The sequence below is a fragment of the Aotus nancymaae genome, unplaced genomic scaffold (genome assembly GCF_030222135.1).
Source record: "Aotus nancymaae isolate 86718 unplaced genomic scaffold, 86718_ANA_hifiasm-v0.15.2.pri h1tg000030l, whole genome shotgun sequence".
NCBI lineage: Eukaryota > Metazoa > Chordata > Mammalia > Primates > Aotidae > Aotus > Aotus nancymaae.
This window is the reverse complement of record NW_026988443.1, coordinates 25,791,707-25,798,316: the sequence shown is the minus strand read 5'-3', so window position 1 is coordinate 25,798,316 and position 6,610 is coordinate 25,791,707.

The following is a 6,610-nucleotide window of genomic DNA, read 5'->3' as shown; positions in this document are numbered from 1 at the left end:
ACATACTATCAAGCCATGGTAAGACATAGGGGTAACATAAATCTATATTACTAAGTGAAAAAAGCCAGTCTGAAAAAGACTACATATTGCATGATTCTAATTACATGTCATTCTGTAAAATGCAGAACTTTGGAGACAGTAAAATGATCAGTGGTTGCTAGGGGCTAGGGAGTGGGGAGGGATGAGTAGGCAGAGCATGCATGATTTTTTGGGCAGTGAAAGTTCTCTGTATGGTACTATAATGATAGATACAAATCATTACTAATTTGTCCAAACCCATAGAATATACAACACCGAGAGCGGACCCTAAACTATGGACTTTGGGTGATACTGATGTGTCTATGTAGATTTACCAATTTTAAGAAATGTGTCATTCTGATGGGGGATTTTTTTTTGCACCCCCCATGCATTTATTAAATAGATTTTCCACAACGGTAACAAAGTACTTCAGTGGAGAAAAGGCAGACTTTTTAACAAATGGAACTGAAACAACTTCATACTGAAAAAAAGAAGAATCAAATAGATGCAATAAAAAACGATAAAGGGGATATCACCACTGATTCCACAGAAATATGAACTACCATCAGAGCATACTATAAACACCTCTATGCAAATAAAGCAGAAAAACTAGACGAAATGGATAAATTCCTGGACACGTACACCCTCTCAAGACTAAACCAGGAAGAAGCTGAATCCCTGAATAGACCAATAACAAGGTCTGAAATTGAGGCAGCAATTAATAGCCTACCAACCAAAAAAAGTCCAGGACTAGACAGGTTCACAGCCGAATTCTACCAGAGGTACAAAGAGGAACTGGTACTATTCCTTCCGGAACTATTTTCAGAAAAGGGGATTTTAATAATGGGGACACTATGCATGTGTGGAGGCACAGAGTAAATGAGAAATATTTGTACCTGCTCCTCAATTTTGCTGTGAGCCTACACTGCTCTAAAGGGTATTATGAAAAGTTGATGTAGCATCACAATGTGTGTGTAAAATAGTTGGAAATTTTTCTTTTTCAAACCAGCTATCATATTATGTGGTTATATTTCTTTGCTTGACATGGAGTTTTCCAAGGACAAGTCATGAAAAGCAGATGAGCCTCACCTGATCAAGACAAGTCAAGGAACACAAGCAAGAATTTCTCAAAGGCTGTTTCTAAGAAAGCTCCTGGCACCGTATTTCTAGAGGTTTGCAGAAACACGGCCAAAAGAGTCTGATTTATAGGAAAAAGGATTCCATTGTTTCCTGACTGATGAAATGCTGTAGTAACCATGTAAAACTCTGTTAAAAAGATGCCTCTTGGCCTGGCGTGGTGGCTCATGCGTAATCCCAGCACTTTGGGAGGCTGAGGTGGATGGATCACCTGAGGTCAGGAGTTCGAGATCAGCCTGACCAACACAGTGAAACCCATCTCTACTAAAACTACAAAATTAGCCAGGTGTGGTGGCCCATGCCTGTAATCCCAGCTACTCGGGAGGCTGAGGCAGGAGAATTGCTTGAACCCGGGAGGCGGAGGCTGCAGTGAGCCAAGATTGTGCCATTGCACTCCAGCCTGGATGACAAAAGCAAAACTCTGTCTCAAAAAGAAAAAAAAAAAAGATGCCTCTCATGTGTCTATTTCAAACACAGGTTCATGTATGGAAACCTGCATGTTTCAACCAAATGGACAAAGATAATGAGGGCATAACAGGAACTGGCACAAGGTCAAAAAGGAAAGTTGCTTGACGTAAACACAGATTACCCTCCAGGATCTTCTGCTTGGAAAAGCTGAACGGTGGAGGTGGTTCAATTGCAGAATGCTCTGATTTACAGATATCTCTTAAAGCTTAAGCTGGTTTTCCTAAACTTCAGTCACTTGACTGTCACCTTCATGATTTTGCCCTATTTCTGTACCACCTTCACTGTAATTATTTTTCTTGCAATGGACTCACAATTTTATTTAAATAGATTCAGCCTTATCCTAAGAGATAATGTCTATGAAATCATAAGATTATGTACTGGCTATATATTTTTATATATGCATAAATGTTAAAATTAAAAAAATTATTGGTGTACTGCCAAGTATTCTCTTTCCCATCAGCCTGGACGTGCACTACACACTTGGAGAAGTGCTAGTTTAAGAAATACTTTTTTGGGACAAATATGGAAAATATGACTGTCTACAGTAGAGAGTAAACATCTGAAGTTTATTTTTCTGAACAGCCTTGTAGGCCATAAATCAAGCCAGGTTTAAAAAGATTTGAGGGCCCAGTGTGGTGGCTCACACTTGTAACCCCAGCACTCTGTGAGGCCAAGGTGAGAGGACTGCTTGAGCCCAGGAATTTGGGACTGGCCTGGGCAACACAGGGAGACCCTGCAGGTATGGTGGCGGACACCTGTGGTCCCAGGTACTCCGGAAGTTAAAGTGGGAGGGTCACTTGAGCCTGGGAGGTTGAGGCTGCAGTGAGCTGTGATCACACCACTGCCTTCCAGCTTGGGTGATGGAGCAAGACCCTGTCTCAAGATAAAAAAAATATAGGCTGGGTGCCGTGGCTCACACCTGTAATCCCAGCACTTTGGGCAGCTGAGGTGGGTGGATCACAATGTCAAGAGATCAAGACCATCCTGGCCAACATGGTGAAACCCCATCTCTACTAAAAAATATAAAAACATTTAAAAAATAATAAATAAAAGAATTGAAAATATTTGAATACATGTCCAGAGGTCATATCCACTGCAAGCTGTTCAGGGAGGGGTACTGAAGATACCAACTTGGCCCTCTGATGTCATGACCCGTGAACACTGTGTCCTGCATAGCATCATCTGCACACAGGCCGAATATTGGCCCATGTGGATTTTTGTTCCCACCCAACGTCGCATTGCTTGTCTCTGGGTTCCTTAAGCAACGTCCATGTCACTGACTCACTGAACTGACAGCCACCGTCCATTCCCTTTGGAAGCCCTATTGACCAATGCCTACCGTAGTCCACGCAGTCCCAGGTAACACCCTACACTCTCGAGCACCTGAGCAGTCCTGGCCCCAGAAGCTCAGATGTGTCCTTCCTAGGAGTCAAATGTGTTTGCCCCCAAGCCTCTTTAAGGATGTTCATAAAATACATGACGTAATGAAATAAAATATAAACTGGGGACATAGGGTTACAAAAAGAGTTGCTTCTATGACAGCTAAACCAGCTCTGTGAACACACTCAGGTCAGTCACTGTAAATTGCCTTGTGGACAGGACAACTGTCACTGAAGGATCCTGCACTCATGGCCTCCCAAGTGCCTCAAAGTCTCCCTTCCTACCAAAGAAATGGAAACTGGGAACGGTAGAGAAGCAAGAGAGAGCCGGTTCCTGCAATAAGACAGGGTGAAACTCTAAGTGGACACTCATACAAACAACTTCGTCCTACATCTAAGAATTTGTGAGTGAACGTACACATGTTGTTCTAAGCTGAAATGTTTAGAGTATATGCTATTTTAAAAAGTGTGTTCCTGCTTTAGACAACATTTAAAATTAATTGGCCAACTGCGGGCTCATGAGAGGCTTCCTACGTGCTCATAGGAAAGCTGTTTTCACTGCTGGGCCTGAAATGTTAGGCGTATGCGTCTTGGCCTTGGTCTGTCTCATGAGATGGGAGCTTCCCAAAGACAGAGCCCATATTGTAGCCACCTTTGCTGAGGTGGGAGGACTGCCTGAGCCTGGGAGGTCAAGGCTGCAGTGAGTTACGACTGCACCACTGTACTCCAGCATGGGTGACAGAGGGATGGAGCCCCTGTCTCAAAAAACAAAACTAAATGAAAACCACTTTCAAGGGCCCTTAAACGTGTTGTGGGCCTGAGGCACTGAGTTACTGTACCTCATGGAGAAGTCAGCTTGGTTACATCACAGATAAAGCCAAGACTAAAGCCTGGGATTATGTGGTCTCATTTCTGATGACAATGGAATCCAGAAAACTATGGCGACAGATTAAGTGTAAATAACAGGAGAAAAGGAATCAGAAGGTTTCTTTCTCCCTTGTGTTTTTGGAAGACATCATGGCTTGGGTCCCTGCCTGTTTTCTTAGCACTACAACTCCAGAACTGATGTGGTCTCTATGGACTTGACCTCAATAGACTTCTCTTCAGGATTCTTAGCTGATAATCCTGCCTACAGATAATGAAATATTAGAGATGGTCAGTATTGGCGGAGACAACAGATCTGCTGCTCACTTAGGATTCTGCACAGAGAATATGGCCTTGTAGTCATGGATCAGTGTTCTTAGACTTGAACTCCGGTGTCTTTGTTTGCATATATTTGAATTCTTCCATGTTGACTGTACTTCCCACCTTAATCTTAAGTACTTTTATCTTATTGCCAATTAAATCAGTGTGTTTGGGATAAGGACATGCATTTGATTGAACTGTTTATTTGGCTGGGATTGGCTAGTCAGGGCGAAGCAGAGGAGGGGTCTTCTAGTAGCCTTGGCGTGACTGAGGTATGGTTTGGCCAATTAAGTATTTCATACTAGAACATTCCAAGAATGCTATAGGATAGTGAAGTAATTCATCACATATATTTAAAGTTGAATTTACCGATATTTTATGGTATTAGATATTATTTCTATTAACATTTTATGCTGAAATTACAGAATGATTCGTGAGTACTGAATTTTTGATTGCTTTTACACTTGCTGGGACACTATTAAACGTGATTTACGTTAATAGCACTGTAAGAAGATATTAACAATGAATTTCCAAAAGCACTTAGCATCTCATAATTGGAGTTAAATGACAAAAAAAATGAGGAGATAATAAAGTAAAGAGAGAAAAGGAGAGAGAAAGTTTTGACAATATTCTTTTTAACCTGTGGTTCTTAATAAGATTTTTGCAGGATTGTTTTAGGTCAGGAAAGAATCAAATCTCCTATCAGGAGAGACGACGCTGACTTATTAAAGGAGTTTTATAATACAGAATGAAGAACTGGCTCCAGGTAGAGTGCAGAACTTTCTACTTACAGAAGAGAAAATTTTCTGATTTTCAGAGTAGGGAGGAAACTTCAATTACCACCTTTTTCTTCCTTCCATGGTGACTAGAAGATAATCTAATCTTTTCAGGAAAACGAATTGATTTGGTCATAGCTGCTGGATTACAGAGAGGTAGGCTTTTAAAGGCAAAAACACTGAAGCTAGGCTGGGCGCAGTGGCTCACGTTTATAATCCCAGCACTTTGGGAGGTGGAGGCAGGCCGATTGCTTGAGCTCACAAGTTCGAGACCAGACTGGGTAACATGGCAAAACCACATATCTACTAAAAATCCCCAAATTAGCCAGGTGTGGTGGTGTGTGCCTGTAATCCCAGCTACTGGGGAGGCTGAGATTTGTTAGAACCAGGAAGGCTTAGATTGCAGTAGCTGAGACTGCACGATTGCACTCCAGCCTGAGCAACAGAGCAAGATTCTGTCTCAAAAAAAAAAAAAAGAAAAAAAAAGACATAAATGCCAAAGCTGAAGCAATACAACAATTATTATAACAAATTTTATTTAGCCTCCATTATGTATAGACTCTATACTAACCAGCTGATACATATAACTTCATTTAATCTTCACAACATCCCTATGTATTAGGTATTAATATTATCTCCATTTTAAAGCTAAGGAGAGTGAGAACCAGAGAAGACAAATGACTTTAGCAAGCAGTGCCATCAGGATTTGAAGCCAGGTAGTCTGCCTCCTATACAGCTACTCAGCCATCATGCTTTTTGGATTAACAATTAAGTTATTGGTAATCTGGTTAACATCAGAGCCACATTACCCATGGCTTTCGCAGACTGTGTGTGCTTTTACCTACAAAGGCACCCTCCCTTCGAAAAATTATTAAACTATATTTTATGACTGCCTTGGTATAGAGATAAATATTAAAATTAAAAACAATATTGATATTATGTGCTAGAACATTTTCTTCGAACTAAACGTTTACTTTTTTTTTTTTTTTTGAGATGGAGTCTCACTCTATTACCCAGGCTGGAGGGCAGTGGCGAATCTCGGCTCACTGCAACCTCCATCTCCTGGGTTCAAGGAGTTCTCTTGCTTCAGCGTCCTGAGTAGCTGGAATAACAGGCGCATGCCACCACATCCAGCTAACTTTTTGTATTTTTAGTAGAGATAGGGTTTCACCATGTTGGCCAGGATGGTCTAGATTTCCTGATCTAGTGATCCGCCTGCCTTGGCCTCCCAAAGTGCTAAAATTACAAGCGTGAGCCACTGTGCCCAGCCTAAAAGTTTACTTTTTAAATGACTTTAAAAGAAACTAAGGCCAGGCATGGTGGCTCATGCCTATAATCTCAGCACTTTGGGAGGCCTAGGTGGGCAGATCATTTGAGGTCAGGAGTTCCAGACCACCCTAGGCAACATGGTTGAAACCCCATCTCTACAAAAAAATACAAACATTAGCCAGGTGTAGTGACATGTGACTGTAGTCCCAGCTACTTGGGAGGCTGAGGTGGGAGGACTGCCTGAGCCTGGGAGGTCAAGGCTGCAGTGAGTTATGACTGCACCACTGTACTCCAGCATGGGTGACAGAGGGAGCCCCTGTCTCAAAAAACAAAACCAAGTGAAAACCACTTTCAAGGGCCCCTAAATGTTTTGTGGGC